The following is a 10,128-nucleotide window of genomic DNA, read 5'->3' as shown; positions in this document are numbered from 1 at the left end:
CAAAGCATTATCACGAAGGATCTGGAACACCATCCTGACCTGCTTCACATGAGACTCCCAATCATCGGAAAAAATCAAAATATCATCCAAATATACGACCATGAATTTATCAAGATAATTGCGGAAAATATCATGCATGAAGAACTGGAACACAGATGGAGCATTAGAGAGCCCAAATGGCATCACAAGGTGTTCAAAATGGCCTTCGGGCGTATTAAATGCAGTTTTCCATTCGTCACCCTGTTTAATACGAACAAGATTATATGCCCCTCGGAGGTCAATCTTAGTAAACCAACTAGCCCCCTTAATCTGAGCAAACAAATCAGTAAGCAAAGGCAAGGGGTATTGGAATTTGACCGTGATATTATTAAGAAGACGATAATCTATACAGGGTCTCAAGGAGCCATCCTTCTTAGCAACAAAAAAGAAACCCACTCCCAATGGTGACGAAGAGGGCCGAATATGCCCCTTCTCCAAAGACTCCTTAACATAACTCTGCATGGCGGCATGCTCTGGCACAGACAGATTGAAAAGTCGGCCCTTAGGGAAATTGCAACCAGGAATCAAGTTAATAGCACAATCACAGTCCCTGTGCGGTGGAAGGGAACTGGACTTGGGCTCATCAAATACATCCTGGAAATCCGACAAAAACTCAGGGACCTCAGAAGAGGGGGAAGAGGAAATTGACATCAAAGGAACGTCACTATGTACCCCTTGACAACCCCAACTAGTCACAGACATAGTTTTCCAATCCAGCACCGGATTATGTTCCTGTAACCATGGAAAACCCAGTACAACAACATCATTCAGGTTATGCAACACCAGAAAACGGCAATCTTCCTGATGTGCTGGAGCCTTGTACCTGGTCATCTGCGTCCAGTACTGAGGTTTATCCTTAGCCAAGGGTGTAGCATCAATACCCCTCAAAGGAATAGGGCTCTGCAAAGGCTGCAAGGAAAAACCACAGCGCCTGGCGAATTCTAAGTCCATTAAGTTCAGGGCAGCGCCTGAATCCACAAATGCCATGACAGAAAAGGACGACAATGAGCAAATCAGGGTCATAGATAAGAGAAATTTAGGCTGTATAGTACTAATGGTAACAGACCTAGCGACTCTCTTAGTACGCTTAGGGCAATCAGAGATAACATGAGCAGAATCACCACAGTAAAAACACAGCCTATTCTGACGTCTGAATTCCTGCCGTTCTGTTCTAGTCAAAATCCTATCACATTGCATAGGTTCAGGACTCTGCTCAGAGGACACTGCCATATGGTGCACAGCTTTGCGCTCGCGCAGACGCCGATCAATCTGAATGGCTAGAGACATAGATTCGCTCAAACTGGCAGGCGTAGGAAAGCCCACCATAACATCTTTAAGGGCTTCACAAAGACCTTTTCTGAAAATTGCAGCCAGAGCCTCCTCATTCCATTTGGTGAGCACAGACCATTTTCTAAATTTCTGGCAGTATAATTCTGCCGCTTCCTGACCTTGACACAAGGCCAACAGGGTTTTTTCTGCATGATCCACAGAATTAGGTTCGTCATACAATAATCCGAGCGCTTGAAAAAATGCGTCTACATTCAATAATGCCGGATCCCCTGTTTCAAGAGAAAAAGCCCAGTCTTGAGGGTCACCACGCAGCAAGGATATGATGATTTTTACTTGCTGAATGGGATCACCAGAAGAACGGGGTTTCAAAGCAAAAAACAATTTGCAGTTATTTTTAAAGTTCAAAAACTTGGATCTGTCCCCAAAAAACAAATCAGGAGTAGGAATTCTGGGCTCTAAAGCCGGAGTCTGGACAATATACTCTTGGATACTCTGTACTCTTGCAGCAAGTTGATCCACATGAGAAAACAAACCCTGAACATCCATGCCAGAGCATATATCCAGAACCACCCAGAGATCAAGAGGAAAAAAGAGACAAACCAGAGCACAGAAAAAAAAATGATTCAGAACTTTCTTTTCCTTCTTTTGAGATGCGTTTAATTCATTTTTGGCCACTTGTACTGTTATGATGTGGTGGTTTAGGAGCAACATGGAACGAGCTCTGAAGGAAGTGGTATCTGTACTGACCGCAGTCCCTAAGCTCAACACAACACTAGAAGTAGCCGTGGGATGCTCCTAACTCTCCCTAGGCACCTCGACACAGCCTAAGAGCTAACTACCCCTAAAGATAGAAGCAGGAAAACTATCTTGCCTCAGAGAAAATCCCCAAAGGATAGATTAGCCCCCCACAAATAATGACTGTGAGTGGAGAGGGAAAAGACATACACACAATGAAACCAGGATGAGCACAGGAGGCCAGTCTAGCTAAATAGATAGGACAGGATGGAATACTGTGCGGTCAGTATAAAACACTACAAAAATCCACGCAGAGTTTACAAAAATCTCCACACCTGACTAAAAGTGTGGAGGGTAAATCTGCTTCCCAGAGCTTCCAGCAAGACAGAATTAATTCATACTGATAAGCTGGACAAACATAGAAAGCACAGAACGGATAAGTCCACAATCTGTGGACAGAAAAGAGCAAGCAAGAACTTTGCTGAGCTGGTCAGGATAACAGGGAAATCCAAAGAGATGTGAATCCAACCAGAAACCATTTACAAGTGGCACTGGCTGAAGGAAATAGCCAGACATAAATAGCAGAGCAGAAAAGACAATCAGTGGAAGCAGCTGCTGACAGCTAAATCCAAGGAGCAGCCATACCACTTGAAACCACAAGAGGGAGCCCAAGAGCAGAACTCACAAAAGTGCCACTTACAACCACCGGAGGGAGCCCAAGAGCGGAATTCACAACATCTGACTTCGTCTTCGTCTTCTGTTTCCCGTCTTTGTTAAAACACGTCTGTCTGGCTTTTGACCTACTGGCTTACTCCGTTCTCTGTCTCACATCTCCAGTACCTTTGCTCCTGGCTGGTTCTGATCCTCAGCTTGTTTTTTGACTACGAGTTCTGTTTTCCCCTTTAAACTATACGCTTACCGGCCGTTACTGACTTGGCTCGTTTTGACCACTCTCTGTCGCCATCTGGCGGCAAATGCGACCTCTTTTGCTCTCATCCACTCCCCCTCATGGAGTCTGCACATACCTGCATTGCTGCAGCGTGACAGGGTGGAGTTTTGCTCAGGTGGGCAGAGTTATGCCTGCCGAAAACGGGGATTTTATACCCAGTGAGAGCCATTTAGAGAATTTAGTGGCTCTCACTGGGGTGCTGGCTCCCATCGTTCACAGCAGGGAGCCGGCTCTTTATCTCTGATCATTCGAGTTCAACCCATCACTACTGCTTATTCCTTTTGTCTTACCAATATAGCATTTGCATATCTGACCATTATGTATTTATAATCATTATGTACTGTATATATAGTGTATTGTCTAGTGTGCCCTTAAGGCGATTAAATATATTATTTGACCTTGGGCTGCTCTTTTATCTCAATCCACGAATCCATCCTGTTCTAAGCCTAATCTCACATGCTACTGGGGTTGGGTTTCTGGCCCGATATAACCCTGTTAATGGACCAGGCGTATATGGAACGAGGAACTGGTGGCATTCCTACCAGGCTGATAAGGTTCTGATTCACTGGGGCTAGTGAAAGTGACCTCTCATCTTGTCAGGGTTGTGGGCGAGTGTGGTGCCACGTCAGTGACTGCGTGGGCCACCTTCTCTCACTCCCTGAACCTCTCTGGGCCTATGTAGACAGGGGAGTGTCTGTGTAAAACTGTGCCAAGCTGACCTTAGGTGTCCCTAGGGGGTGTGGAACATCATGTTGGTACAAGTGGGGATACTTTACCACGTGATCCCGCTGATGTAATATTGATGTCAGATGGGATGGTGAGTTGTGGATCCTCCACGTTTTGTCACAGTGTCTGTGGAAATTTTTGCCCATTCATCCAGAAGAATATTTATGAAGTCAAACGCTCATATTGTTTGTGAGGGCCTGGCTCACAAACTCTATTTTAGAGCATCCCAAAGGTGATCTATGGGGTTGAATTCAGAGCTTTGGACTGACCAGTCAAGTCCTTTCCCACCAAATTTGCCCAACCATGCCTTTATGACCTTGCTTTGTGCCTGCGGGCACAGTCATAATGAAAGAGCATAGAGCCTTTCCCGAACTGTTCCCACAAATTTGAAAGGATACAATTATCCAAAAAATGTTGTATGCCAAAGCTCTAAAGGAACTTGTCAAGTGATGTACGCTGCCAAAACCATGGGCAAAATGAATAAGATCAAGATTGCATGATTGCAGCCAGGTATATCACTCTCTGTAACACTCCAGCATTTATAAGAGAATATACTTTGAAGATCCAGCCAGGAACCAATCCGGAAACGAGACTGGCTATGCCATCGGCCAGCTCATCCCAGCGCGGCAGCAGGTGACTCATGTATACATAGGGAGAGACCTTTCAATCACCGGGACCAGCGCTGGGAAGAGTAAGAGTTGGGAGGGATCAGATCTTCGATGTATATTTTCTCTGAAATACAAGGGCGTTTCAGAGGATACTATACCTGGCTGCAATCAGGTTTCCTTTAAGGGTATGTGCACACGTTGCGGATTGGGCTGCGGATCCGCAGCGGATTTGGCCCTTCGGATCTGCACCAGTTTTCCATGCGGTGTACAGTACCATGTAAATCTATGGAAAACAAAAACCGTTGTGTACATGCTGTGGAAAATTCTGCACGGAAACACAGCAGTTTATTTTCCGCAGCATGTCAATTCTTTGTGCGGAAACGCAGCGTTTCTGCTCCCATTGACTATACATTGAGTAAGGCAAATCTGCACATCAAAAAACGCAAGACAATCCACAAGAAATCTGCAAGAAATCCACATCAATTACGCATTAAATCCGCAACCATTTTGGCCTGCGTTTTCTGCCAAGAGATGCGGATTGTGTGCGGAAATATCCGCCGCAAAATCCACAACGTGTGCACATACCCTAAGGGTATCCTAAGGATTTGCAGCTGTTTTCCATGCGGTTTACAGTACCATGTAAACCTATGGAAAACCAAATCCGCAGTACCGCATGGAAACGCTGCATTGTATTTTCCGCAGCATGTCAATTCTTTGTGCAGATTCCGCAGTGTTTTACACCTGTTCCTCAATAGGAATCCGCAGGTGTAAAACCGCAGGTGAAATCCGTACAAAAACCGCAGGAATTCAGCGGTAAATCCGCTGTAAATCTGCAGGTAAAACACAGTGCGTTTTACCTGCGGAATCTGCAAAAATGGTGCAGAAAAATCCGCACATGAATCCGTAACTTGGGCACATAGCCTAAGAGTTCCTTTCATTGGAACTTATGGACCTAGGGCAACTCCTCAAAAACAACCCCATGACATTAACACGCCTCCACTAAGCTTTGCATTTGTTTTTTAAAGATTGACAAAAGGGAAGATTGCTCCTCAAAATACCATAAATCAAATAATATAAGATCAAGGGAAAACAATAATATGGATAAAATAAATTGCAATCCGGACAGACAAACAACACTCCAAAGGAAAGAGAACACACTGTCATATACTCACAAGAAAATAAGACAAAATAAAAATAGTTATGTTCTTTATTTAGTACCATTAGCAAGATGTATTGTGGTGGATCACAGACAGCAGTGGGGACAAGATGGCACTCCTTTCTTGCAATGTGCAAAATACAATCCCATACCAAAGTAGTAAAAGTAGTAGTGAAAGCCATTTATGTACATTCTTGACCGATAGGAACACCACCCACCAATCTGGCTACGACAGGGTACACACAACACAAGGCCCCATCAAAAAAAGAAATGTTGATTGCTATTGATATGCCATAACAGTTTGTGATGGGAAAAGTCCTATAACAAGAGTTTCCAAGAATAACATTTTGTTGCATAAAATTTCAGAAGCCATAAAGGGCTGATCAAAAGCTCTGACCATGGGAATCACCAGTGCCCAAGAATAGGGTGCCAGTCCTTTGTTTCCAACAGTACACTGGTGTTCACCCTGTAACCCTCCCCCCGCTTGCTTACGCTCCTGGCCATACAATTGACTCTTTGTGCTTTCTGATTGTATGAGCAACCAATTTACTATTGTCTATGTTGTTATTATCTTCTGTTGTGTATTCCTATCTGCAGACACCTAAATTCAGGCATTGGATTCATGAGGCAAATATTCTTATTTTCTCATCTTTTATTTATCTTAATGGTTTTTATATAAAAATACATAAGTAAAATAATAATTTTCTTTATAAGATTTATATTGATGATGCACCGTTAGCTCTGAATAGTAAGTACACCGTTCATCAGAGTCGCCGAATCTCAAAGAGGGCAGCGTGACTCTGCGACTCTGAATAGTGGTGACATCAGTAAGTACACCGCTCATCAGAGTCACCGAGTCTCATAGAGGGAAGCGTGGCTCGGCGACTCTGAATAGCAGTGACATCGGTAACTACACCGCTCATCAGAGTCGCTGACTGTAATAGGGGGCAGCGTGACTAGGCAACTCTGATCAGCGGTGTAGTTACTGATGTCACTGCTATTCAGAGCCGTCAGGTATCGTGGGAACCTGCAACTTTGATTCTGTATTACAACCATAGGTCACTCCCAGAGTCCCAGTCATGTCTCACGAGCAATGCGTTACTGAATTACTAATGTCATCGCTCATGAGACATGACAAGAAGTGCCCTACGAAGCGTCATTCATAGGCTGCAGTACAGAATTGCCGGATGTTGAGGGAACGCCATGGATTACATTGGAGCTCCTCCTTTTACCATGTTGTAACTGCGTTTTCCCTACAAGCTAGCTGTGAGGGACGAGGGAGACTCCATTTTGGATTTGTTAATTCAGGCCCAATATATTTGCCCAGAGATCTTCCTCCACTCCTGAAGTGCCCCCCACCCTTGGGAGACGTTCACAATTCCCCAAAAGAACAGAACTTTACTATTTGGCCAGAGAATCAGAGGCCACGTGTTAATGAAGGCAAGGAGGAGGGAGCTGGGACCCCCCTGCTGTATTTTGTGCAAGGTGGCCCACATCAAGGGAAAGCTCTAGACTGAGTATCATCGACATCTAGAGATGAATTTTTAGAGTACTGTGAATCTCAGGGTTAAGCCCAAAATATCATCAGAACCATGGGAGCCCTCCGCACACACCCAGTGTCTCATATTTCTCTTGCTGTCCCGGATACCGAGCTTTCGAGACTAGCTCTCCAGAACCTCTTAGCCGGCCCAAGTTTGGACTCTCTGTATCGGCCCAGCCCAACAAACCCTCCCGCTAGGAAGTTATGACCCATCCTAGATATTGGGACTTATTTTAGCTAGGAGGTCAAGGGAGGAGAAGTCAGACCAACCCAGAGGGGCGGTGGCAGATATGGGAGGGGGTCAGCTAGAGGTGAAAAGCTAGCTACACACCTTTGTCTTTGTTATGCCATGGAAGCCACGTCACGTCACGTGTGGAGACGAACAGGAAACTAAGAAGGTGCCTGTGGATACGAGAGCTTCCCTTCATCCACAAGTAATAAGAAACGGTACTGAGACACATATGTAACACCCCAGGGTCCTGGTTGTTACAATGGCATTGCTTTCCTCGTGGTGAGAGTGATGTCACGCTTGGAAGCAAGGGAAGATCTCTTCTATCAGATAACCACAAAGCACACAACATGTTCACACTCCAGGCTAGAAGGGGGAGCTCTGAACCTGGTTCTCAGGGGAACTCCCCTATTGATATATTCTGGCTTGGAGGGAAAGCAGTCAGTCGGTCCAGGGAGACCAAAAGAGAAGGAAATCTGTCAGAGGGACAGAGCAGAGTGAGTGAGAGGGCCAGAGAGCAGACTGGAGCAGTCTGAGGCCAGAAGAAGAGTTGGGGAAGTTCAGAGAGGAGCTTGTCACGGGGCTGGTACAATAGGAGAATAGCTGAGCAGATGTCTGCGGCTCCTGGAGGAAAGAAGAGAGACGTGTGAGGAGCCGTGCAGCCACAAGAAAGAGCTGCAGCTCCTGGACAGGGAAACAGAGAAGGAAGAACAGTGCAAAGTGAGCATGCAGGAGAGCGAAGCACAAGCGAGTGACACCAGGGGAGGACAGCAGCGTATGGGCTATCTCCCTATAGAGCGCAGATTCCTGGTAGCTGGAAGACCAATGTTGTGTCAAACTCTAGGAGGCACAGCAGAAAGCGGCAGGACAGCTGTATTATTACAAGTAACCTGTCCGCCTTAATACCCAGGAGACATAGTGACACATAGAGCCCGAGTCGTGATAGAGACCCTGTGAAAATGCTCGAGTCACCTGTCATACAGGTTTGTATCCCACCTTTATGGAGGACAGAGAGAACTGTGAGGACTTTGATTGAAGCCACAGGCAGCAAGGGACTACATCAAAGCGCTGATAGGAAGGCTTCTAACTCCACCTGGTAAAGGGGACTCTGAACTTGCTTCCAAGCAGGCCGGACCCTGCCTGTACCTGGGATCAGGTGCCCTGGACTGGGGATACCTGAAGTCTCCAGTAAACCAGGTAAAGAGACTGCAAACCTGTGTCCTCCGTTTCTTTATACACTACCCACCATCACCAGCTACACATCGGGAGCCCTGAGGACCTACTTCACCTGTGGGAAGTTATACCATCTAGCTGCCATAACATTACCCTAGTGGACCCCTTTAAGCAGTGTCGGTCCCCTCTGACTGAATACCACAGGTGGCGTCACAAACACAAACTTTATTTCAAATCCCCTTAAAAGACCTTTCCCTTTATTTGGGCACCCAGGGCCACGGAGCGGGTCGCAGCCACCGTGACATCCCCCTTTAAGTACCAGACCCGGTACCGCGTACCCCACGGCCCTGGGGGGTGACTCACATACAGTTAACTGCAATCCAAACCTGTGCCCTACTTTTATCTGTACTTCTGGCTGTAATATCTGTATATTACTCTGTATGTATTTGTAGCATCTAATGCGCCTTTCGGCAATTAAAATATCAATTCATTTTAGGCTGCTCTTTTATCTCGAAACCAGATTTCCAATGTCTGTGAGTTCGGGGGTTGGTTTCTGACCCGATATAAGCTTGCTAAAGGATCGGTCTTATATCTAACAAGGAACTGGTGGCAGCATAATAATAATCTTTATTTTTATATAGCGCTAACATATTCCGCAGCACTTTACATTTTTGCACACATTATCATCACTGTCCCCGATGGGGCTCACATTCTAAATTCCCTATCAGTATGTCTTTGGAATGTGGGAGGAAACCGGAGCACCCGGAGGGAACCCACGCAAACATGGAGAGAACATACAAACTCTTTGCAGATGTTGTCCTTGGCGGGGTTTGAACCCAGGACTCCAGCATTGCAAGGCTGCTGTGCTAACCACTGCGCCACCGTGCCGCCCACATTCTGGTGTTATTGGGGGATCCTGGCAGTGATGCATTGGAGGTTTATATATATATATATATTCCCAGCCTGGGACTGGTGATATATATAGCACCCTCACTGCAGAGTGCCCCGATAACAAGTATGTGACAGGGCAGCCTCTCCGGCGACTATTTATCCTAGGTGCAGTTCCCTGACTGATCTGAGGGTAAGGAGGCATCAGAGAGCTGCGACTGTGTAAGCTTCGTCACACAAAGGTGACGGCGGGGTGACATCTGTATCCCCCTGGTTCCCTCTCGTGTGTGTGTTTTCCTTATACTAACCAACAGATTGTATACAACTAAAGGTACCGTCACACTAGACGATATCGCTAGCAATCCGTGACGTTGCAGCGTCCTCGCTAGCGATATCGTCCAGTGTGACAGGCAGCAGCGATCAGGCCCCTGCTGTGCTGTCGCTGGTCGGGGAAGAAAGTCCAGAACTTTATTTGGTCGCTGGACTCCCCGCAGACATCGCTGAATCGGCGTGTGTGACACCGATTCAGCGATGTCTTCACTGGTAACCAGGGTAAACATCGGGTAACTAAGCGCAGGGCCGCGCTTAGTAATCCGATGTTTACCCTGGTTACCATCCTGAAAGTAAAAAAAAACAAACACTACATACTTACCTACCGCTGTCTGTCCTCCAGCGCTGTGCTCTGCACTCCTCCTGCTCTGGCTGTGAGCGTCGGTCAGCCGGAAAGCAGAGCGGTGACGTCACCGCTCTGCTTTCCGGCCGCTGTGCTCACAGCCAGTACAGGAGCAGAGCACA

This window comes from Ranitomeya imitator, chromosome 3 (genome assembly GCF_032444005.1).
Source record: "Ranitomeya imitator isolate aRanImi1 chromosome 3, aRanImi1.pri, whole genome shotgun sequence".
Lineage (NCBI taxonomy): Eukaryota > Metazoa > Chordata > Amphibia > Anura > Dendrobatidae > Ranitomeya > Ranitomeya imitator.
The sequence above is the reverse complement of the archived record's forward strand: the minus strand, read 5'-3'. Positions refer to the sequence as shown.